Here is a 22,010-nt window from a genome sequence, read left to right as displayed (position 1 = left end):
AATAGCCATCACCTAAAAACTTACCACACTGTTTAGGCCCAATTCCAACTGCTTTTGGCAGCTAAACAGTGTTGAGCCTCTTTAGTAGTTTAATTTGAGGCCACCTGCTAATATTATGTCCTGTAGGTCTTTTTACATTACCAACACATGATTTTTTTCAGTAAGCCAATACAGTTAGGAAACTTTTTTATTAACTTACCTTGTTAATGAAGTAGAAGAGGGCAAAAAGGTGCCTGCATCTCTCCTACAGCCATACCACATTGGATATGCCCAATCCCGTCTGATCTTGGAAGCTAAACAGTGTTGGGCCTGGTTAGTACTTGGGTGGGAGACCACATGGGAACAACAGGTGCTGTAGGTTTTTTACCATTACTGGCAAATTGTTTTTATTCTCTAGCTATTTTAATTGGAAACTTTTTATTTTTATTGCCAATACAGACATTTGGGAGAGGTCAAACAGACACAATAGCCATTACCTAAAAACTTACCACACTGTTTAGGCCCAATTCCAACTGCTTTTGGCAGCTAAACAGTGTTGAGCCTCTTTAGTAGTTTAATTTGAGACCACCTGCTAATATCATGACCTGTAGGTCTTTTTGCATTACCAACACATGATTTTTTTCAGTAAGCCAATACAGTTATTAACCTTTTTTATTAGCTTACCTGGTTATAGAAGTAGAAGAGGGAAAAAAAGTGCCGGTATCTCATCTACAGCCATACCACATTGGATACGCCCAATCTCGTCTGATCTTGGAAGCTAAGCAGTGTTGGGCCTGGTTAGTACTTGGGTGGGAGACCACATGAGAACACCAGATGCTGTAGGTTTTTTCCCATTACTGGCAAATTGTTTTTATTCTCTTGCTATTTTAATTGGAAACTTTTTATTTTTATTGCCAATACAGACATTTTGGGGAGAGGTCAAACAGACACAATAGCCATCACCTAAAAACTTACCACACTGTTTAGGCCCAATTCCAACTGCTTTTGGCAGCTAAACAGTGTTGAGCCTCTTTAGTAGTTTAATTTGAGACCACCTGCTAATATTATGTCCTATAGGTCTTTTTACATTACCAACACATGATTTTTTTCAGTAAGCCAATACAGTTAGGAAACTTTTTTATTAACTTACCTTGTTATAGAAGTAGAAGAGGGCAAAAAAGTGCCTGCATCTCACCTACAGCCATACCACATTGGATATGCCCAATCCCATCTGATCTTGGAAGCTAAGCAGTGTTGGGCCTGGTTAGTACTTGGGTGGGAGACCACATGGGAACACCAGATGCTGTAGGTTTTTTACCATTACTGGCAAATTGTTTTTATTCTCTAGCTATTTAAATTGAAAACTTTATCTTTTTATTGCCAATACAGACATTTGGGAGAGGTCAAACAGACACAATAGCCATCACCTAAAGACTTACCACACTGTTTCGGCCCAATTACAACTGCTTTTGGCAGCTAAACAGTGTTGAGCCTTTAATAGATTAATTTGAGACCACCTGCTAATATTATGTCCTGTAGGTCTTTTTACATTACCAACACATGATTTTTTTCAGTAAGCCAATACAGTTAGGAAACTTTTTTATTAGCTTACCTGGTTATAGAAGTAGAAGAGGGCCAAAAAGGGCCTGTATCTCACCTACAGCCATACCACATTGGATACGCCCAATCTCGTCTGATCTTGAAGCTAAGCAGTGTTGGGCCTGGTTAGTACTTGGGTGGGAGACCACATGGGAACACCAGGTGCTGTAGGTTTTTTCCCATTACTGGCAAATTGTTTTTATTCTCTTGCTATTTTAATTGGAAACGTTTTATTTTTATTGCCAATACAGACATTTGGGAGAGGTCAAACAGACACAATAGCCATCACCTAAAAACTTACCACACTGTTTAGGCCCAATTCCAACTGCTTTTGGCAGCTAAACAGTGTTGAGCCTCTTTAGTAGTTTAATTTGAGACCCCCTACTAATATTATGTCCTATAGGTCTTTTTACTTTACCAACACATGATTTTTTTCAGTAAGCCAATACAGTTAGGAAACTTTTTTATTAACTTACCTTGTTATAGAAGTAGAAGAGGGCAAAAAAGTGCCTGCATCTCACCTACAGACATATCACATTGGATATGCCCAATCCCGTCTGATCTTGGAAGCTAAGCAGTGTTGGGCCTGGTTAGTACTTGGGTGGGAGACCACATGGGAACACCAGGTGCTGTAGGTTTTTTACCATTACTGGCAAATTGTTTTTATTCTCTAGCTATTTAAATTGAAAACTTTATCTTTTTATTGCCAATACAGACATTTGGGAGAGGTCAAACAGACACAATAGCCATCACCTAAAGACTTACCACACTGTTTCGGCCCAATTCCAACTGCTTTTGGCAGCTAAACAGTGTTGAGCCTTTTAGTAGATTAATTTGAGACCACCTGCTAATATTATGTTATGTAGGTCTTTTTACATTACCAACACATGATTTTTTTCAGTAAGCCAATACAGTTAGGAAACTTTTTTATTAGCTTACCTGGTTATAGAAGTAGAAGAGGGCAAAAAAGTGCCTGTATCTCACCTACAGCCATACATCATTGGATACGCCCAATCTCGTCTGATCTTGGAAGCTAAACAGTGTTGGGCCTGGTTAGTACTTGGGTGGTAGACCACATGGGAACACCAGGTGCTGTAGGTTTTTTTCCCATTACTGGCAAATTGTTTTTATTCTCTAGCTATTTAAATTGGAAACTTTTTCTTTTTATTGCCAATACAGACATTTGGGAGAGGTCAAACAGACACAATAGCCATCACCTAAAGACTTACCACACTGTTTAGGCCCAATTCCAACTGCTTTTGGCAGCTAAACAGTGTTGAGCCTCTTTAGTATTTCAATTTGAGACCACCTGCTAATATTATGTCCTGTAGGTCTTTTTACATTACCAACACATGATTTTTTTCAGTAAGCCAATACAGTTAGGAAACTTTTATATTAGCTTACCTGGTTATAGAAGTAGAAGAGGGCAAAAAAGTGCTGGTATCTCACCTACAGCCATACCACATTGGATACGCCCAATCTCGTCTGATCTTGGAAGCTAAGCAGTGTTGGGCCTGGTTAGTACTTGGGTGGGAGACCACATAGGAACACCATGTGCTGTAGGTTTTTTCCCATTACTGGCAAATTGTTTTTATTCTCTTGCTATTTTAATTGGAAACTTTTTATTTTTATTGCCAATACAGACATTTGGGAGAGGTCAAACAGACACAATAGCCATCACCTAAAACCTTACCACACTGTTTAGGCACAATTCCAACTGCTTTTGGCAGCTAAACAGTGTTGAGCCTCTTTAGTAGTTTAATTTGAGACCATCTGCTAATATCATGACCTGTAGGTCTTTTTACATTACCAACACATGATTTTTATCAGTAAGCCAATACAGTTAGGAACCTTTTTCATTAGCTTACCTGGTTATGGAAGTAGAAGAGGGCAAAAAAGTGCCGGTATCTCACCTACAGCCATACCACATTGGATACGCCCAATCTCATCTGATCTTGGAAGCTAAGCAGTGTTGGGCCTGGTTAGTACTTGGGTGGGAGACCACATGGGAACACCAGGTGCTGTAGGTTTTTTCCCCATTACTGGCAAATTGTTTTTATTCTCTTGCTATTTTAATTGGAAACTTTTTATTTTTATTGCCAATACAGACATTTGGGAGAGGTCAAACAGACACAATAGCCATCACCTAAAAACTTACCACACTGTTTAGGCCCAATTCCAACTGCTTTTGGCAGCTAAACAGTGTTGAGCCTCTTTAATAGTTTAATTTGAGACCACCTGCTAATATTATGTCCTGTAGGTCTTTTTACATTACCAACACATGATTTTTTTCAGTAAGCCAATACAGTTAGGAAACTTTTTTATTAGCTTACCTGGTTATAGAAGTAGAAGAGGGCAAAAAAGTGCCTGCATCTCACCTACAGCCACACCACATTGGATACGCCCAATCTCGTCTGATCTTGGAAGCTAAGCAGTGTTGGGCCTGGTTAGTACTTGGGTGGGAGACCACATGGGAACAACAGGTGCTGTAGGTTTTTTCCCATTACTGGCAAATTGTTTTCATTCTCTTGCTATTTTAATTGGAAACTTTTTATTTTTATTGCCAATACAGACATTTGGGAGAGGTCAAACAGACACAATAGCCATCACCTAAAAACTTACCACACTGTTTAGGCCCAATTCCAACTGCTTTTGGCAGCTAAACAGTGTTGAGCCTCTTTAGTAGTTTAATTTGAGACCACCTGCTAATATCATGACCTGTAGGTCTTTTTGCATTACCAACACATGATTTTTTTCAGTAAGCCAATACAGTTATTAACCTTTTTTATTAGCTTACCTGGTTATAGAAGTAGAAGAGGTCAAAAAAGTGCCGGTATCTCACCTACAGCCATACCACATTGGATACGCCCAATCTCGTCTGATCTTGGAAGCTAAGCAGTGTTGGGCCTGGTTAGTACTTGGGTGGGAGACCACATGAGAACACCAGATGCTGTAGGTTTTTTCCCATTACTGGCAAATTGTTTTTATTCTCTTGCTATTTTAATTGGAAACTTTTTATTTTTATTGCCAATACAGACATTTTGGGGAGAGGTCAAACAGACACAATAGCCATCACCTAAAAACTTACCACACTGTTTAGGCCCAATTCCAACTGCTTTTGGCAGCAAAACAGTGTTGAGCCTCTTTAGTAGTTTAATTTGAGACCACCTGCTAATATCTTGTCCTATAGGTCTTTTTACATTACCAACACATGATTTTTTTCAGTAAGCCAATACAGTTAGGAAACTTTTTTATTAACTTACCTTGTTATAGAAGTAGAAGAGGGCAAAAAAGTGCCTGCATCTCACCTACAGCCATACCACATTGGATATGCCCAATCCCATCTGATCTTGGAAGCTAAGCAGTGTTGGGCCTGGTTAGTACTTGGGTGGGAGACCACATGGGAACACCAGATGCTGTAGGTTTTTTACCATTACTGGCAAATTGTTTTTATTCTCTAGCTATTTAAATTGAAAACTTTATCTTTTTATTGCCAATACAGACATTTGGGAGAGGTCAAACAGACACAATAGCCATCACCTAAAGACTTACCACACTTTTTCGGCCCAATTACAACTGCTTTTGGCAGCTAAACAGTGTTGAGCCTTTAATAGATTAATTTGAGACCACCTGCTAATATTATGTCCTGTAGGTCTTTTTACATTACCAACACATGATTTTTTTCAGTAAGCCAATACAGTTAGGAAACTTTTTTATTAGCTTACCTGGTTATAGAAGTAGAAGAGGGCCAAAAAGGGCCTGTATCTCACCTACAGCCATACCACATTGGATACGCCCAATCTCGTCTGATCTTGGAAGCTAAGCAGTGTTGGGCCTGGTTAGTATTTGGGTGGGAGACCACATGGGAACACCAGGTGCTGTAGGTTTTTTCCCATTACTGGCAAATTGTTTTTATTCTCTTGCTATTTTAATTGGAAACGTTTTATTTTTATTGCCAATACAGACATTTGGGAGAGGTCAAACAGACACAATAGCCATCACCTAAAAACTTACCACACTGTTTAGGCCCAATTCCAACTGCTTTTGGCAGCTAAACAGTGTTGAGCCTCTTTAGTAGTTTAATTTGAGACCCCCTACTAATATTATGTCCTATAGGTCTTTTTACTTTACCAACACATGATTTTTTTCAGTAAGCCAATACAGTTAGGAAACTTTTTTATTAACTTTCCTTGTTATAGAAGTAGAAGAGGGCAAAAAAGTGCCTGCATCTCACCTACAGACATATCACATTGGATATGCCCAATCCTGTCTGATCTTGGAAGCTAAGCAGTGTTGGGCCTGGTTAGTACTTGGGTGGGAGACCACATGGGAACACCAGGTGCTGTAGGTTTTTTACCATTACTGGCAAATTGTTTTTATTCTCTAGCTATTTAAATTGAAAACTTTATCTTTTTATTGCCAATACAGACATTTGGGAGAGGTCAAACAGACACAATAGCCATCACCTAAAGACTTACCACACTGTTTCGGCCCAATTCCAACTGCTTTTGGCAGCTAAACAGTGTTGAGCCTTTTAGTAGATTAATTTGAGACCACCTGCTAATATTATGTCCTGTAGGTCTTTTTACATTACCAACACATGATTTTTTTCAGTAAGCCAATACAGTTAGGAAACTTTTTTATTAGCTTACCTGGTTATAGAAGTAGAAGAGGGCCAAAAAGGGCCTGTATCTCACCTACAGCCATACCACATTGGATACGCCCAATCTCGTCTGATCTTGAAGCTAAGCAGTGTTGGGCCTGGTTAGTACTTGGGTGGGAGACCACATGGGAACACCAGGTGCTGTAGGTTTTTTCCCATTACTGGCAAATTGTTTTTATTCTCTTGCTATTTTAATTGGAAACGTTTTATTTTTATTGCCAATACAGACATTTGGGAGAGGTCAAACAGACACAATAGCCATCACCTAAAAACTTACCACACTGTTTAGGCCCAATTCCAACTGCTTTTGGCAGCTAAACAGTGTTGAGCCTCTTTAGTAGTTTAATTTGAGACCCCCTACTAATATTATGTCCTATAGGTCTTTTTACTTTACCAACACATGATTTTTTTCAGTAAGCCAATACAGTTAGGAAACTTTTTTATTAACTTACCTTGTTATAGAAGTAGAAGAGGGCAAAAAAGTGCCTGCATCTCACCTACAGACATATCACATTGGATATGCCCAATCCCGTCTGATCTTGGAAGCTAAGCAGTGTTGGGCCTGGTTAGTACTTGGGTGGGAGACCACATGGGAACACCAGGTGCTGTAGGTTTTTTACCATTACTGGCAAATTGTTTTTATTCTCTAGCTATTTAAATTGAAAACTTTATCTTTTTATTGCCAATACAGACATTTGGGAGAGGTCAAACAGACACAATAGCCATCACCTAAAGACTTACCACACTGTTTCGGCCCAATTCCAACTGCTTTTGGCAGCTAAACAGTGTTGAGCCTTTTAGTAGATTAATTTGAGACCACCTGCTAATATTATGTTATGTAGGTCTTTTTACATTACCAACACATGATTTTTTTCAGTAAGCCAATACAGTTAGGAAACTTTTTTATTAGCTTACCTGGTTATAGAAGTAGAAGAGGGCAAAAAAGTGCCTGTATCTCACCTACAGCCATACATCATTGGATACGCCCAATCTCGTCTGATCTTGGAAGCTAAACAGTGTTGGGCCTGGTTAGTACTTGGGTGGTAGACCACATGGGAACACCAGGTGCTGTAGGTTTTTTTCCCATTACTGGCAAATTGTTTTTATTCTCTAGCTATTTAAATTGGAAACTTTTTCTTTTTATTGCCAATACAGACATTTGGGAGAGGTCAAACAGACACAATAGCCATCACCTAAAGACTTACCACACTGTTTAGGCCCAATTCCAACTGCTTTTGGCAGCTAAACAGTGTTGAGCCTCTTTAGTATTTCAATTTGAGACCACCTGCTAATATTATGTCCTGTAGGTCTTTTTACATTACCAACACATGATTTTTTTCAGTAAGCCAATACAGTTAGGAAACTTTTATATTAGCTTACCTGGTTATAGAAGTAGAAGAGGGCGAAAAAGTGCTGGTATCTCACCTACAGCCATACCACATTGGATACGCCCAATCTCGTCTGATCTTGGAAGCTAAGCAGTGTTGGGCCTGGTTAGTACTTGGGTGGGAGACCACATAGGAACACCATGTGCTGTAGGTTTTTTCCCATTACTGGCAAATTGTTTTTATTCTCTTGCTATTTTAATTGGAAACTTTTTATTTTTATTGCCAATACAGACATTTGGGAGAGGTCAAACAGACACAATAGCCATCACCTAAAACCTTACCACACTGTTTAGGCACAATTCCAACTGCTTTTGGCAGCTAAACAGTGTTGAGCCTCTTTAGTAGTTTAATTTGAGACCATCTGCTAATATCATGACCTGTAGGTCTTTTTACATTACCAACACATGATTTTTATCAGTAAGCCAATACAGTTAGGAACCTTTTTCATTAGCTTACCTGGTTATGGAAGTAGAAGAGGGCAAAAAAGTGCCGGTATCTCACCTACAGCCATACCACATTGGATACGCCCAATCTCATCTGATCTTGGAAGCTAAGCAGTGTTGGGCCTGGTTAGTACTTGGGTGGGAGACCACATGGGAACACCAGGTGCTGTAGGTTTTTTCCCCATTACTGGCAAATTGTTTTTATTCTCTTGCTATTTTAATTGGAAACTTTTTATTTTTATTGCCAATACAGACATTTGGGAGAGGTCAAACAGACACAATAGCCATCACCTAAAAACTTACCACACTGTTTAGGCCCAATTCCAACTGCTTTTGGCAGCTAAACAGTGTTGAGCCTCTTTAATAGTTTAATTTGAGACCACCTGCTAATATTATGTCCTGTAGGTCTTTTTACATTACCAACACATGATTTTTTTCAGTAAGCCAATACAGTTAGGAAACTTTTTTATTAGCTTACCTGGTTATAGAAGTAGAAGAGGGCAAAAAAGTGCCTGCATCTCACCTACAGCCACACCACATTGGATACGCCCAATCTCGTCTGATCTTGGAAGCTAAGCAGTGTTGGGCCTGGTTAGTACTTGGGTGGGAGACCACATGGGAACAACAGGTGCTGTAGGTTTTTTCCCATTACTGGCAAATTGTTTTCATTCTCTTGCTATTTTAATTGGAAACTTTTTATTTTTATTGCCAATACAGACATTTGGGAGAGGTCAAACAGACACAATAGCCATCACCTAAAAACTTACCACACTGTTTAGGCCCAATTCCAACTGCTTTTGGCAGCTAAACAGTGTTGAGCCTCTTTAGTAGTTTAATTTGAGACCACCTGCTAATATCATGACCTGTAGGTCTTTTTGCATTACCAACACATGATTTTTTTCAGTAAGCCAATACAGTTATTAACCTTTTTTATTAGCTTACCTGGTTATAGAAGTAGAAGAGGTCAAAAAAGTGCCGGTATCTCACCTACAGCCATACCACATTGGATACGCCCAATCTCGTCTGATCTTGGAAGCTAAGCAGTGTTGGGCCTGGTTAGTACTTGGGTGGGAGACCACATGAGAACACCAGATGCTGTAGGTTTTTTCCCATTACTGGCAAATTGTTTTTATTCTCTTGCTATTTTAATTGGAAACTTTTTATTTTTATTGCCAATACAGACATTTTGGGGAGAGGTCAAACAGACACAATAGCCATCACCTAAAAACTTACCACACTGTTTAGGCCCAATTCCAACTGCTTTTGGCAGCAAAACAGTGTTGAGCCTCTTTAGTAGTTTAATTTGAGACCACCTGCTAATATCTTGTCCTATAGGTCTTTTTACATTACCAACACATGATTTTTTTCAGTAAGCCAATACAGTTAGGAAACTTTTTTATTAACTTACCTTGTTATAGAAGTAGAAGAGGGCAAAAAAGTGCCTGCATCTCACCTACAGCCATACCACATTGGATATGCCCAATCCCATCTGATCTTGGAAGCTAAGCAGTGTTGGGCCTGGTTAGTACTTGGGTGGGAGACCACATGGGAACACCAGATGCTGTAGGTTTTTTACCATTACTGGCAAATTGTTTTTATTCTCTAGCTATTTAAATTGAAAACTTTATCTTTTTATTGCCAATACAGACATTTGGGAGAGGTCAAACAGACACAATAGCCATCACCTAAAGACTTACCACACTTTTTCGGCCCAATTACAACTGCTTTTGGCAGCTAAACAGTGTTGAGCCTTTAATAGATTAATTTGAGACCACCTGCTAATATTATGTCCTGTAGGTCTTTTTACATTACCAACACATGATTTTTTTCAGTAAGCCAATACAGTTAGGAAACTTTTTTATTAGCTTACCTGGTTATAGAAGTAGAAGAGGGCCAAAAAGGGCCTGTATCTCACCTACAGCCATACCACATTGGATACGCCCAATCTCGTCTGATCTTGGAAGCTAAGCAGTGTTGGGCCTGGTTAGTATTTGGGTGGGAGACCACATGGGAACACCAGGTGCTGTAGGTTTTTTCCCATTACTGGCAAATTGTTTTTATTCTCTTGCTATTTTAATTGGAAACGTTTTATTTTTATTGCCAATACAGACATTTGGGAGAGGTCAAACAGACACAATAGCCATCACCTAAAAACTTACCACACTGTTTAGGCCCAATTCCAACTGCTTTTGGCAGCTAAACAGTGTTGAGCCTCTTTAGTAGTTTAATTTGAGACCCCCTACTAATATTATGTCCTATAGGTCTTTTTACTTTACCAACACATGATTTTTTTCAGTAAGCCAATACAGTTAGGAAACTTTTTTATTAACTTTCCTTGTTATAGAAGTAGAAGAGGGCAAAAAAGTGCCTGCATCTCACCTACAGACATATCACATTGGATATGCCCAATCCTGTCTGATCTTGGAAGCTAAGCAGTGTTGGGCCTGGTTAGTACTTGGGTGGGAGACCACATGGGAACACCAGGTGCTGTAGGTTTTTTACCATTACTGGCAAATTGTTTTTATTCTCTAGCTATTTAAATTGAAAACTTTATCTTTTTATTGCCAATACAGACATTTGGGAGAGGTCAAACAGACACAATAGCCATCACCTAAAGACTTACCACACTGTTTCGGCCCAATTCCAACTGCTTTTGGCAGCTAAACAGTGTTGAGCCTTTTAGTAGATTAATTTGAGACCACCTGCTAATATTATGTCCTGTAGGTCTTTTTACATTACCAACACATGATTTTTTTCAGTAAGCCAATACAGTTAGGAAACTTTTTTATTAGCTTACCTGGTTATAGAAGTAGAAGAGGGCAAAAAAGTGCCTGTATCTCACCTACAGCCATACATCATTGGATACGCCCAATCTCGTCTGATCTTGGAAGCTAAACAGTGTTGGGCCTGGTTAGTACTTGGGTGGTAGACCACATGGGAACACCAGGTGCTGTAGGTTTTTTCCCATTACTGGCAAATTGTTTTTATTCTCTAGCTATTTAAATTGGAAACTTTTTCTTTTTATTGCCAATACAGACATTTGGGAGAGGTCAAACAGACACAATAGCCATCACCTAAAGACTTACCACACTGTTTAGGCCCAATTCCAATTTTTTTTTATCAGCTAAACAGTGTTGAGCCTCTTTAGTATTTCAATTTGAGACCACCTGCTAAAATTATGTCCTGTAGGTCTTTTTACATTACCAACACATGATTTTTTTCAGTAAGCCAATACAGTTAGGAAACTTTTATATTAGCTTACCTGGTTATAGAAGTAGAAGAGGGCAAAAAAGTGCTGGTATCTCACCTACAGCCATACCACATTGGATACGCCCAATCTCGTCTGATCTTGGAAGCTAAGCAGTGTTGGGCCTTGTTAGTTCTTGGGTGGGAGACCACATAGGAACACCATGTGCTGTAGGTTTTTTCCCATTACTGGCAAATTGTTTTTATTCTCTTGCTATTTTAATTGGAAACTTTTTATTTTTATTGCCAATACAGACATTTGGGAGAGGTCAAACAGACACAATAGCCATCACCTAAAACCTTACCACACTGTTTAGGCACAATTCCAACTGCTTTTGGCAGCTAAACAGTGTTGAGCCTCTTTAGTAGTTTGATTTGAGACCATCTGCTAATATCATGACCTGTAGGTCTTTTTACATTACCAACACATGATTTTTATCAGTAAGCCAATACAGTTAGGAACCTTTTTCATTAGCTTACCTGGTTATAGAAGTAGAAGAGGGCAAAAAAGTGCCAGTATCTCACCTACAGCCATACCACATTGGATACGCCCAATATCATCTGATCTTAGAAGCTAAGCAGTGTTGGGCCTGGTTAGTACTTGGGTGGGAGACCACATGGGAACACCAGGTGCTGTAGGTTTTTTCCCATTACTGGCAAATTGTTTTTATTCTCTTGCTATTTTAATTGGAAACTTTTTATTTTTATTGCCAATACAGACATTTGGGAGAGGTCAAACAGACACAATAGCCATCACCTAAAAACTTACAACACTGTTTAGGCCCAATTCCAACTGCTTTTGGCAGCTAAACAGTGTTGAGCCTCTTTAGTAGTTTAATTTGAGACCACCTGCTAATATTATGTCCTGTAGGTCTTTTTACATTACCAACACATGATTTTTTTTCAGTAAGCCAATACAGTTAGGAAACTTTTTTATTAACTTACCTTGTTAAAGAAGTAGAAGAGGGCAAAAAAGTGCCTGCATCTCACCTACAGCCATACCACATTGGATATGCCCAATCCCGTCTGATTTTGGAAGCTAAGCAGTGTTGGGCCTGGTTAGTACTTGGGTGGGAGACCACATGGGAACACCAGGTGCTGTAGATTTTTTACCATTACTGGCAAATTGTTTTTATTCTCTAGCTATTTAAATTGAAAACTTTATCTTTTTATTGCCAATACAGACATTTGGGAGAGGTCAAACAGACACAATAGCCATCACCTAAAGACTTACCACACTGTTTCGGCCCAATTCCAACTGCTTTTGGCAGCTAAACAGTGTTGAGCCTTTTAGTAGATTAATTTGAGACCACCTGCTAATATCATGTCCTGTAGGTCTTTTTACATTACCAACACATGATTTTTTTCAGTAAGCTAATACAGTTAGGAAAGTTTTTTATTAACTTACCTTGTTATAGAAGTAGAAGAGTGCAAAAAAGTGCCTGTATGTCACCTACAGCCATACCAAATTGGATACACTCAATCTCGTCTGATCTTGGAAGCTAAGCAGTGTTGGGCCTGGTTAGTACTTGGGTGGGAGACCACATGGGAACCCCAGGTGATGTAGGTTTTTTTCCATTAGTGGCAAATTGTTTTTATTCTCTAGCTATTTAAATTGGAAACTTTTTATTTTTATTGCCAATAAAGACATTTGGGAGAGGTCAAACAGACACAATAGCCATCACCTAAAAACTTACCACACGGTTTAGGCCCAATTCCAACTGCTTTTGGCAGCTAAACATTGTTGAGCCTCTTTAGTAGTTTAATTTGAGACCACCTGCTAAAATTATGTCCTGTAGGTCTTTTTACATTACCAAAACATGATTTTTTTCAGTAAGCCAATATAGTTAGGAAACTTTTTTATTAGCTTACCTGGTTATAGAAGTAGAAGAGGGCAAAAAAGTGCCTGTATCTCACCTACAGCCATACCACATTGGATACGCCCAATCTCGTCTGATCTTGGAAGCTAAGCAGTGTTGGGCCTGGTTAGTACTTAGGTGGGAGACCACATGGGAGCACCAGGTGCTGTAGGTTTTTTCCCATTACTGGCAATTTGTTTTTATTCTCTAGCTATTTAAATTGGAAACTTTTTTTTTATTGCCAGTACAGACATTTGGGAGAGGTCATACAGACACAATAGCCATCACCTAAAAACTTACCACACTGTTTAGGCCCAATTCCAACTGCTTTTGGCAGCTAAACAGTGTTGAGCCTCTTTAGTAGTTTAATTTGAGACCACCTGCTAATATTATGTCCTGTAGGTCTTTTTACATTACCAACACATGATTTTTTTCAGTAAGCCAATACAGTTAGGAAACTTTTATATTAGCTTACCTGGTTATAGAAGTAGAAGAGGGCAAAAAAGTGCCGGTATCTCACCTACAGCCATACCACATTGGATACGCCCAATCTCGTCTGATCTTGGAAGCTAAGCAGTGTTGGGCCTGGTTAGTACTTGGGTGGGAGACCACATGGGAACACCAGGTGCTGTAGGTTTTTTACCATTACTGGCAAATTGTTTTTATTCTCTTGCTATTTTAATTGGAAACTTTTTATTTTTATTGCCAATACAGACATTTGGGAGAGGTCAAACAGACACAATAGCCATCACCTAAAAACTTACCACACTGTTTAGGCCCAATTCCAACTGCTTTTGGCAGCTAAACAGTGTTGAGCCTCTTTAGTAGTTTAATTTGAGACCACCTGCTAATATTATGTCCTGTAGGTCTTTTTACATTACCAAAACATGATTTTTTTCAGTAAGCCAATATAGTTAGGAAACTTTTTTATTAGCTTACCTGGTTATAGAAGTAGAATAGGGCAAAAAAGTGCCTGTATCTCACCTACAGCCATACCACATTGGATACGCCCAATCTCGTCTGATCTTGGAAGCTAAGCAGTGTTGGGCCTTGTTAGTACTTAGGTGGGAGACCACATGGGAACACCAGGTGCTGTAGGTTTTTTCCCATTACTGGCAATTTGTTTTTATTCTCTAGCTATTTAAATTGGAAACTTTTTTTTTATTGCCAGTACAGTCATTTGGGAGAGGTCATACAGACACAATAGCCATCACCTAAAAACTTACCACACTGTTTAGGCCCAATTCCAACTGCTTTTGGCAGCTAAACAGTGTTAAGCCTCTTTAGTAGTATAATTTGAGACCACCTGCTAATATTATGTCCTGTAGGTCTTTTTACATTACCAACACATGATTTTTTTCAGTAAGCCAATACAGTTAGGAAACTTTTATATTAGCTTACCTGGTTATAGAAGTAGAAGAGGGCAAAAAAGTGCCGGTATCTCACCTACAGCCATACCACATTGGATACGCCCAATCTCGTCTGATCTTGGAAGCTAAGCAGTGTTGGGCCTGGTTAGTACTTGGGTGGGAGACCACATGGGAACACCAGGTGCTGTATGTTTTTTCCCATTACTGGCAAATTGTTTTTATTCTCTTGCTATTTTAATTGGAAACTTTTTATTTTTATTGCCAATACAGACATTTGGGAGAGGTCAAACAGACACAATAGCCATCACCTAAAAACTTACCACACTGTTTAGGCCCAATTCCAACTGCTTTTTGCAGCTAAACAGTGTTGAGCCTCTTTAGTAGTTTAATTTGAGACCACCTGCTAATATTATGTCCTGTAGGTCTTTTTACATTACCAACACATGATTTTTTTCAGTAAGCCAATACAGTTAGGAAACTTTTTTATTAACTTACCTTGTTAAAGAAGTAGAAGAGGGCAAAAAAGTGCCTGCATCTCACCTACAGCCATACCACATTGGATATGCCCAATCCCGTCTGATCTTGGAAGCTAAGCAGTGTTGGGCCTGGTTAGTACTTGGGTGGGAGACCACATGGGAACACCAGGTGCTGTAGGTTTTTTACCATTACTGGCAAATTGTTTTTATTCTCTAGCTATTTAAATTGGAAACTTTTTATTTTTATTGCCAATAAAGACATTTGGGAGAGGTCAAACAGACACAATAGCCATCACCTAAAAACTTACCACACTGTTTAGGCCCAATTCCAACTGCTTTTGGCAGTTAAACAGTGTTGAGCCTCTTTAGTAGTTTAATTTGAGACCACCTGCTAATATTATGTCCTGTAGGTCTTTTTACATTACCAACACATGATTTTTTTCAGTAAGCCAATACAGTTAGGAAACTTTTTTATTAACTTACCTTGTTAAAGAAGTAGAAGAGGGCAAAAAAGTGCCTGCATCTCACCTACAGCCATACCACATTGGATATGCCCAATCCCGTCTGATCTTGGAAGCTAAGCAGTGTTGGGCCTGGTTAGTACTTGGGTGGGAGACCACATGGGAACCCCAGGTGCTGTAGGTTTTTTTCCATTAGTGGCAAATTGTTTTTATTCTCTAGCTATTTAAATTGGAAACTTTTTATTTTTATTGCCAATAAAGACATTTGGGAGAGGTCAAACAGACACAATAGCCATCACCTAAAAACTTACCACACTGTTTAGGCCCAATTCCAACTGCTTTTGGCAGTTAAACAGTGTTGAGCCTCTTTAGTAGTTTAATTTGAGACCACCTGCTAATATTATGTCCTGTAGGTCTTTTTACATTACCAAAACATGATTTTTTTCAGTAAGCCAATATAGTTAGGAAACTTTTTTATTAGCTTACCTGGTTATAGAAGTAGAAGAGGGCAAAAAAATGCCTGTATCTCACGTATAGCCATACCACATTGGATACGCCCAATCTCGTCCTATATTGGAAGCTAAGCAGTGTTGAGCCTGGTTAGTATTTGGGTGGGAGACCACATGGGAACACCAGGTGCTGTAGGTTTTTTCCCATTACTGGCAAATTGTTTTTATTTTCTAGCTATTTAAATTGAAAACTTTATCTTTTTATTGCCAATACAGACATTTGGGAGAGGTCAAACAGACACAATAGCCATCACCTAAAGACTTACCACACTGTTTCGGCCCAATTCCAACTGCTTTTGGCAGCTAAACAGTGTTGAGCCTCTTTACTAGATTAATTTGAGACCACCTGCTAATATTATGTCCTGTAGGTCTTTTAACATTACCAACACATGATTTTTTTCAGTAAGCCAATACATTTACTAAACTTTTTTATTAGCTTACCTGGTTATAGAAGTAGAAGAGGGCAAAAAAGTGCCTGTATCTCACCTACAGCCATACCACTTTGGATACGCCCAATCTCGGAAGCTAAGCAGTGTTGGGCCTGGTTAGTACTTAGGTGGGAGACCACATGAGAACACCAGGTGCTGTAGGTTTTTTCCCATTACTGGCAATTTGTTTTTATTCTCTAGCTATTTAAATTGGAAACTTTGTTTTTATTGCCAGTACAGACATTTGGGAGAGGTCATACAGACACAATAGCCATCACCTAAAAACTTACCACACTGTTTAGGCCCAATTCCAACTGCTTTTGGCAGCTAAACAGTGTTGAGCCTCTTTAGTAGTTTAATTTGAGACCACCTGCTAATATTATGTCCTGTAGGTCTTTTTACATTACCAACACATGATTTTTTTCAGTAAGCCAATACAGTTAGGAAACTTTTTTATTAACTTAACTTGTTAAAGAAGTAGAAGAGGGCAAAAAAGTGCCTGCATCTCACCTACAGCCATACCACATTGGATATGCCCAATCCCGTCTGATCTTGGAAGCTAAGCAGTGTTGGGCCTGGTTAGTACTTGGGTGGGAGACCACATGGGAACACCAGGTGCTGTAGGTTTTTTACCATTACTGGCAAATTGTTTTTATTCTCTAGCTCAGAGGTTCCCAATCTTTTTCGAATCACGGCACCCTAGAGTATCAGAATTTTTTCACGGCGCCCCTACAGCAATTTTTTTTTTTATTAGATTGGGTTTATATGTGATTCTTAGGGTCAGTTATGTGGTAATGTTTAGAAATTGCTTCTGTTTGTACACATGTTGTGATTTGCAGCCACCAGCACTGGTCTTGCTCATAAACAATGAACTATTAATAATGTGAGTTGGTCCTGGACCACCAACCCAGGGCACCCCTGCATGTGTCCCGAGGCACCCCAGGGAGCCACGGCACACAGTTTGGGAACCACTGCTCTAGCTATTTAAATTGAAAACTTTATCTTTTTATTGTCAATACAGACATTTGGGAGAGGTCAAACAGACACAATAGCCATCACCTAAAGACTTACCACACTGTTTCGGCCCAATTCCAACTGCTTTTGGCAGCTAAACAGTGTTGAGCCTTTTAGTAGATTAATTTGAGACCACCTGCTAATAATATGTCCTGTAGGTCTTTTTACATTACCAACACATGATTTTTTTCAGTAAGCCAATACAGTTAGGAAACTTTTTTATTAGCTTACCTGGTTATAGAAGTAGAAGAGGGCAAAAAAGTGCCTGTATCTCACCTACAGCCATACCACATTGGATACGCCCAATCTCGTCTGATCTTGGAAGCTAAGCAGTGTTGGGCCTGGTTAGTACTTGGGTGGGAGACCACATGGGAACACCAGGTGCTGTAGGTTTTTTCCCATTACTGGCAAATTGTTTTTATTCTCTTGCTATTTTAATTGGAAACTTTTTATTTTTATTGCCAATACAGACATTTGGGAGAGGTCAAACAGACACAATAGCCATCAAGTAAAAACTTACCACACTGTTTAGGCCCAATTCCAACTGCTTTTGGCAGCTAAACAGTGTTGAGCCTCTTTAGTAGTTTATTTGAGACCACCTGCTAATATCATGACCTGTAGGTCTTTTTGCATTACCAACACATGATTTTTTTCAGTAAGCCAATACAGTTAGGAACCTTTTTTATTAGCTTACCTGGTTATAGAAGTAGAAGAGGGCAAAAAAGTGCCTGTATCTCACCTACAGCCATACCACATTGGATATGCCCAATCTCGTCTGATCTTGGAAGCTAAGCAGTGTTGGGCCTGGTTAGTACTTGGGTGGGAGACCACATGGGAACACCAGGTGCTGTAGATTTTTTACCATTACTGGCAAATTGTTTTTATTCTCTAGCTATTTAAATTGAAAACTTTATCTTTTTATTGCCAATACAGACATTTGGGAGAGGTCAAACAGACACAATAGCCATCACCTAAAGACTTACCACACTGTTTCGGCCCAATTCCAACTGCTTTTGGCAGCTAAACAGTGTTGAGCCTTTTAGTAGATTAATTTGAGACCACCTGCTAATATCATGTCCTGTAGGTCTTTTTACATTACCAACACATGATTTTTTTCAGTAAGCTAATACAGTTAGGAAAGTTTTTTATTAACTTACCTTGTTATAGAAGTAGAAGAGTGCAAAAAAGTGCCTGTATCTCGCCTACAGCTATACCAAATTGGATACACCCAATCTCGTCTGATCTTGGAAGCTAAGCAGTGTTGGGCCTGGTTAGTACTTGGGTGGGAGACCACATGGGAACCCCAGGGGCTGTAGGTTTTTTTTCCATTAGTGGCAAATTGTTTTTATTCTCTAGCTATTTAAATTGGAAACTTTTTATTTTTATTGCCAATAAAGACATTTGGGAGAGGTCAAACAGACACAATAGCCATCAACTTAAAACTTACCACACTGTTTAGGCCCAATTCCAACTGCTTTTGGCAGCTAAACAGTGTTGAGCCTCTTTAGTAGTTTAATTTGAGACCACCTGCTAATATTATGTCCTGTAGGTCTTTTTACATTACCAAAACATGATTTTTTCAGTAAGCCAATATAGTTAGGAAACTTTTTTATTAGCTTACCTGGTTATAGAAGTAGAAGAGGGGAAAAAAGTGCCTGTATCTCACGTATAGACATACCACATTGGATACGCCCAATCTCGTCCTATATTGGAAGCTAAGCAGTGTTGAGCCTGGTTAGTACTTGGGTGGGAGACCACATGGGAACACCAGGTGCTGTAGGTTTTTTCCCATTACTGGCAAATTGTTTTTATTCTCTAGCTATTTAAATTGAAAACTTTATCTTTTTATTGCCAATACAGACATTTGGGAGAGGTCAAACAGACACAATAGCCATCACCTAAAGACTTACCACACTGTTTCGGCCCAATTCCAACTGCTTTTGGCAACTAAACAGTGTTGAGCCTCTTTAGTAGATTAATTTGAGACCACCTGCTAATATTATGTCCTGTAGGTCTTTTAACATTACCAACACATGATTTTTTTCAGTAAGCCAATACAGTTACTAAACTTTTTTATTAGCTTACCTGGTTATAGAAGTAGAAGAGGGCAAAAAAGTGTCTGTATCTCACCTACAGCCATACCACATTGGATACGCCCAATCTCGTCTGATCTTGGAAGCTAAGCAGTGTTGGGCCTGGTTAGTACTTAGGTGGGAGACCACATGGGAACACCAGGTGCTGTAGGTTTTTTCCCATTACTGGCAATTTGTTTTTATTCTCTAGCTATTTAAATTGGAAACTTTGATTTTATTGCCAATACAGACATTTGGGAGAGGTCATACAGACACAATAGCCATCACCTAAAAACTTACCACACTGTTTAGCCCCAATTCCAACTGCTTTTGGCAGCTAAACAGTGTTGAGCCTCTTTAGTAGTTTAATTTGAGACCACCTGCTAATATTATGTCCTGTAGGTCTTTTTACATTACCAACACATGATTTTTTTCAGTAAGCCAATACAGTTAGGAAACTTTTTTATTAGCTTACCTGGTTATAGAAGTAGAAGAGGGCAAAAAAGTGCCTGTATCTCACCTACAGCCATACCTCATTGGATACGCCCAATCTCGTCTGATCTTGGAAGCTAAGCAGTGTTGGGCCTGGTTAGTACTTGGGTGGGAGACCACATGGGAACACCAGGTGCTGTAGGTTTTTTCCCATTACTGGCAAATTGTTTTTATTCTCTTGCTATTTTAATTGAAAACATTTTATTTTTATTGCCAATACAGACATTTAGGAGAGGTCAAACAGACACAATAGCCATCACCTAAAGACTTACCACACTGTTTAGGCCCAATTCCAACTGCTTTTGGCAGCTAAACAGTGTTGAGCCTCTTTAGTAGTTTAATTTGAGACCACCTGCTAATATCATGTCCTGTAGGTCTTTTTACATTACCAACACATGATTTTTTTCAGTAAGCCGATACAGTTAGGAAAGTTTTTTATTAACTTACCTTGTTAAAGAAGTAGAAGAGGGCAAAAAAGTGCCTGCATCTCACCTACAGCCATACCACATTGGATATGCCCAATCCCGTCTGATCTTGGAAGCTAAGCAGTGTTGGTCCTGGTTAGTACTTGGGTGGGAGACCACATGGGAACACCAGGTGCTGCAGATTTTTTACCATTACTGGCAAATTGTTTTTATTCTCTAGCTATTTAAATTGAAAACTTTATCTTTTTATTGCCAATACAGACATTTGGGAGAGGTCAAACAGACACAATAGCCATCACCTAAAGACTTACCACACTGTTTCGGCCCAATTCCAACTGCTTTTGGCAGCTAAACAGTGTTGAGCCTTTTAGTAGATTAATTTGAGACCACCTGCTAATATCATGTCCTGTAGGTCTTTTTACATTACCAACACATGATTTTTTTCAGTAAGCTAATACACTTAGGAAAGTTTTTTATTAACTTACCTTGTTATAGAAGTAGAAGAGTGCAAAAAAGTGCCTGTATCTCACCTACAGCCATACCAAATTGGATACACCCAATCTCGTCTGATCTTGGAAGCTAAGCAGTGTTGGGCCTGGTTAGTACTTGGGTGGGAGACCACATGGGAACCCCAGGTGCTGTAGGTTTTTTCCCATTACTGGTAAATTGTTTTTATTCTCTAGCTATTTAAATTGAAAACTTTATCTTTTTATTGCCAATACAGACATTTGGGAGAGGTCAAACAGACACAATAGCCATCACCTACCACACTGTTTCGGCCCAATTCCAACTGCTTTTGGCAACTAAACAGTGTTGAGCCTCTTTAGTAGATTAATTTGAGACCACCTGCTAATATTATGTCCTGTAGGTCTTTTAACATTACCAACACATGATTTTTTTCAGTACGCCAATACAGTTACTAAACTTTTTTATTAGCTTACCTGGTTATAGAAGTAGAAGAGGGCAAAAAAGTGCCTGTATCTCACCTACAGCCATACCACATTGGATACGCCCAATCTCGTCTGATCTTGGAAGCTAAGCAGTGTTGGGCCTGGTTAGTACTTAGGTGGGAGACCACATGGGAACACCAGGTGCTGTAGGTTTTTTCCCATTACTGGCAAATTGTTTTTATTCTCTTGCTATTTTAATTGGAAACTTTTTATTTTTATTGCCAATACAGACATTTGGGAGAGGTCAAACAGACACAATAGCCATCACCTAAAAACTTACCACACTGTTTAGGCCCAATTCCAACTGCTTTTGGCAGCTAAACAGTGTTGAGCCTCTTTAGTAGTTTAATTTGAGACCACCTGCTAATATTATGTCCTGTAGGTCTTTTTACATTACCAACACATGATTTTTTTCAGTAAGCCAATACAGTTAGGAAACTTTTTTATTAACTTACCTTGTTAAAGAAGTAGAAGAGGGCAAAAAAGTGCCTGCATCTCATCTACAGCCATACCACATTGGATATGCCCAATCCCGTCTGATCTTGGAAGCTAAGCAGTGTTGGGCCTGGTTAGTACTTGGGTGGGAGACCACATGGGAACACCAGGTGCTGTAGGTTTTTTACCATTACTGGCAAA

The 22,010-nt window shown here is 39.1% G+C and overlaps 43 non-coding genes and 5 pseudogenes across 44 annotated transcripts in view; all 48 read left to right on the top strand.

Moving 5' to 3' along the window:
- LOC146027235 (protein shisa-9B pseudogene) overlaps window positions 1–22,010 on the top strand; it is a 604,201-nt pseudogene that overhangs the window by 331,832 nt on the left and 250,359 nt on the right. The window lies entirely within an intron of this gene.
- Window positions 243–361, top strand: LOC146033292 (5S ribosomal RNA). Its single transcript, XR_014458702.1, has one exon. It is a non-coding gene; the product is annotated as a 5S ribosomal RNA (ribosomal RNA).
- LOC146033513 (5S ribosomal RNA) lies at window positions 707–825 on the top strand. Its single transcript, XR_014458922.1, has one exon. It is a non-coding gene; the product is annotated as a 5S ribosomal RNA (ribosomal RNA).
- Window positions 1,173–1,291, top strand: LOC146031961 (5S ribosomal RNA). Its single transcript, XR_014457412.1, has one exon. It is a non-coding gene; the product is annotated as a 5S ribosomal RNA (ribosomal RNA).
- On the top strand, window positions 1,635–1,752 carry LOC146034470 (5S ribosomal RNA). Its single transcript, XR_014459876.1, has one exon. It is a non-coding gene; the product is annotated as a 5S ribosomal RNA (ribosomal RNA).
- Window positions 2,098–2,216, top strand: LOC146033593 (5S ribosomal RNA). The gene has a single exon (XR_014459002.1). It is a non-coding gene; the product is annotated as a 5S ribosomal RNA (ribosomal RNA).
- On the top strand, window positions 2,561–2,679 carry LOC146034972 (5S ribosomal RNA). The gene has a single exon (XR_014460376.1). It is a non-coding gene; the product is annotated as a 5S ribosomal RNA (ribosomal RNA).
- LOC146033503 (5S ribosomal RNA) lies at window positions 3,026–3,144 on the top strand. The gene has a single exon (XR_014458912.1). It is a non-coding gene; the product is annotated as a 5S ribosomal RNA (ribosomal RNA).
- LOC146031244 (5S ribosomal RNA) lies at window positions 3,490–3,608 on the top strand. The gene has a single exon (XR_014456715.1). It is a non-coding gene; the product is annotated as a 5S ribosomal RNA (ribosomal RNA).
- LOC146032592 (5S ribosomal RNA) lies at window positions 3,955–4,073 on the top strand. The gene has a single exon (XR_014458019.1). It is a non-coding gene; the product is annotated as a 5S ribosomal RNA (ribosomal RNA).
- On the top strand, window positions 4,419–4,537 carry LOC146032922 (5S ribosomal RNA). Its single transcript, XR_014458333.1, has one exon. It is a non-coding gene; the product is annotated as a 5S ribosomal RNA (ribosomal RNA).
- LOC146031960 (5S ribosomal RNA) lies at window positions 4,885–5,003 on the top strand. Its single transcript, XR_014457411.1, has one exon. It is a non-coding gene; the product is annotated as a 5S ribosomal RNA (ribosomal RNA).
- Window positions 5,347–5,465, top strand: LOC146031510 (5S ribosomal RNA). The gene has a single exon (XR_014456976.1). It is a non-coding gene; the product is annotated as a 5S ribosomal RNA (ribosomal RNA).
- LOC146035069 (5S ribosomal RNA) lies at window positions 5,811–5,929 on the top strand. The gene has a single exon (XR_014460473.1). It is a non-coding gene; the product is annotated as a 5S ribosomal RNA (ribosomal RNA).
- Window positions 6,274–6,391, top strand: LOC146034469 (5S ribosomal RNA). The gene has a single exon (XR_014459875.1). It is a non-coding gene; the product is annotated as a 5S ribosomal RNA (ribosomal RNA).
- LOC146033592 (5S ribosomal RNA) lies at window positions 6,737–6,855 on the top strand. Its single transcript, XR_014459001.1, has one exon. It is a non-coding gene; the product is annotated as a 5S ribosomal RNA (ribosomal RNA).
- Window positions 7,200–7,318, top strand: LOC146034971 (5S ribosomal RNA). Its single transcript, XR_014460375.1, has one exon. It is a non-coding gene; the product is annotated as a 5S ribosomal RNA (ribosomal RNA).
- Window positions 7,665–7,783, top strand: LOC146033502 (5S ribosomal RNA). Its single transcript, XR_014458911.1, has one exon. It is a non-coding gene; the product is annotated as a 5S ribosomal RNA (ribosomal RNA).
- LOC146031232 (5S ribosomal RNA) lies at window positions 8,129–8,247 on the top strand. Its single transcript, XR_014456704.1, has one exon. It is a non-coding gene; the product is annotated as a 5S ribosomal RNA (ribosomal RNA).
- LOC146032591 (5S ribosomal RNA) lies at window positions 8,594–8,712 on the top strand. The gene has a single exon (XR_014458018.1). It is a non-coding gene; the product is annotated as a 5S ribosomal RNA (ribosomal RNA).
- LOC146032921 (5S ribosomal RNA) lies at window positions 9,058–9,176 on the top strand. Its single transcript, XR_014458332.1, has one exon. It is a non-coding gene; the product is annotated as a 5S ribosomal RNA (ribosomal RNA).
- Window positions 9,524–9,642, top strand: LOC146031959 (5S ribosomal RNA). The gene has a single exon (XR_014457410.1). It is a non-coding gene; the product is annotated as a 5S ribosomal RNA (ribosomal RNA).
- LOC146031509 (5S ribosomal RNA) lies at window positions 9,986–10,104 on the top strand. The gene has a single exon (XR_014456975.1). It is a non-coding gene; the product is annotated as a 5S ribosomal RNA (ribosomal RNA).
- LOC146035067 (5S ribosomal RNA) lies at window positions 10,450–10,568 on the top strand. Its single transcript, XR_014460471.1, has one exon. It is a non-coding gene; the product is annotated as a 5S ribosomal RNA (ribosomal RNA).
- On the top strand, window positions 10,913–11,031 carry LOC146034969 (5S ribosomal RNA). The gene has a single exon (XR_014460373.1). It is a non-coding gene; the product is annotated as a 5S ribosomal RNA (ribosomal RNA).
- LOC146028460 (5S ribosomal RNA) lies at window positions 11,378–11,496 on the top strand (annotated as a pseudogene).
- On the top strand, window positions 11,842–11,960 carry LOC146034437 (5S ribosomal RNA). The gene has a single exon (XR_014459843.1). It is a non-coding gene; the product is annotated as a 5S ribosomal RNA (ribosomal RNA).
- On the top strand, window positions 12,307–12,425 carry LOC146033308 (5S ribosomal RNA). The gene has a single exon (XR_014458717.1). It is a non-coding gene; the product is annotated as a 5S ribosomal RNA (ribosomal RNA).
- Window positions 12,770–12,888, top strand: LOC146034534 (5S ribosomal RNA). The gene has a single exon (XR_014459938.1). It is a non-coding gene; the product is annotated as a 5S ribosomal RNA (ribosomal RNA).
- LOC146031205 (5S ribosomal RNA) lies at window positions 13,234–13,352 on the top strand. The gene has a single exon (XR_014456676.1). It is a non-coding gene; the product is annotated as a 5S ribosomal RNA (ribosomal RNA).
- LOC146029842 (5S ribosomal RNA) lies at window positions 13,696–13,814 on the top strand. The gene has a single exon (XR_014455407.1). It is a non-coding gene; the product is annotated as a 5S ribosomal RNA (ribosomal RNA).
- Window positions 14,160–14,278, top strand: LOC146033157 (5S ribosomal RNA). The gene has a single exon (XR_014458567.1). It is a non-coding gene; the product is annotated as a 5S ribosomal RNA (ribosomal RNA).
- LOC146031482 (5S ribosomal RNA) lies at window positions 14,622–14,740 on the top strand. Its single transcript, XR_014456949.1, has one exon. It is a non-coding gene; the product is annotated as a 5S ribosomal RNA (ribosomal RNA).
- On the top strand, window positions 15,086–15,204 carry LOC146030346 (5S ribosomal RNA). The gene has a single exon (XR_014455845.1). It is a non-coding gene; the product is annotated as a 5S ribosomal RNA (ribosomal RNA).
- Window positions 15,550–15,668, top strand: LOC146030564 (5S ribosomal RNA). The gene has a single exon (XR_014456054.1). It is a non-coding gene; the product is annotated as a 5S ribosomal RNA (ribosomal RNA).
- LOC146029313 (5S ribosomal RNA) lies at window positions 16,014–16,132 on the top strand (annotated as a pseudogene).
- Window positions 16,478–16,586, top strand: LOC146029157 (5S ribosomal RNA; annotated as a pseudogene).
- Window positions 16,930–17,048, top strand: LOC146030345 (5S ribosomal RNA). The gene has a single exon (XR_014455844.1). It is a non-coding gene; the product is annotated as a 5S ribosomal RNA (ribosomal RNA).
- Window positions 17,710–17,828, top strand: LOC146029841 (5S ribosomal RNA). The gene has a single exon (XR_014455406.1). It is a non-coding gene; the product is annotated as a 5S ribosomal RNA (ribosomal RNA).
- LOC146032468 (5S ribosomal RNA) lies at window positions 18,173–18,291 on the top strand. Its single transcript, XR_014457901.1, has one exon. It is a non-coding gene; the product is annotated as a 5S ribosomal RNA (ribosomal RNA).
- Window positions 18,636–18,754, top strand: LOC146034432 (5S ribosomal RNA). Its single transcript, XR_014459839.1, has one exon. It is a non-coding gene; the product is annotated as a 5S ribosomal RNA (ribosomal RNA).
- Window positions 19,100–19,218, top strand: LOC146029422 (5S ribosomal RNA; annotated as a pseudogene).
- On the top strand, window positions 19,564–19,682 carry LOC146030635 (5S ribosomal RNA). Its single transcript, XR_014456124.1, has one exon. It is a non-coding gene; the product is annotated as a 5S ribosomal RNA (ribosomal RNA).
- On the top strand, window positions 20,026–20,144 carry LOC146030501 (5S ribosomal RNA). The gene has a single exon (XR_014455992.1). It is a non-coding gene; the product is annotated as a 5S ribosomal RNA (ribosomal RNA).
- Window positions 20,490–20,608, top strand: LOC146034914 (5S ribosomal RNA). Its single transcript, XR_014460318.1, has one exon. It is a non-coding gene; the product is annotated as a 5S ribosomal RNA (ribosomal RNA).
- LOC146031553 (5S ribosomal RNA) lies at window positions 20,953–21,071 on the top strand. Its single transcript, XR_014457018.1, has one exon. It is a non-coding gene; the product is annotated as a 5S ribosomal RNA (ribosomal RNA).
- LOC146030634 (5S ribosomal RNA) lies at window positions 21,409–21,527 on the top strand. The gene has a single exon (XR_014456123.1). It is a non-coding gene; the product is annotated as a 5S ribosomal RNA (ribosomal RNA).
- On the top strand, window positions 21,873–21,991 carry LOC146030910 (5S ribosomal RNA). Its single transcript, XR_014456392.1, has one exon. It is a non-coding gene; the product is annotated as a 5S ribosomal RNA (ribosomal RNA).

Source organism: Crinia signifera, chromosome 8 (assembly GCF_055691185.1).
Source record: "Crinia signifera chromosome 8, ASM5569118v1, whole genome shotgun sequence".
Taxonomy (NCBI): Eukaryota; Metazoa; Chordata; class Amphibia; order Anura; family Myobatrachidae; genus Crinia; species Crinia signifera.
This window is presented reverse-complemented; position numbering and strand designations above follow the sequence as displayed.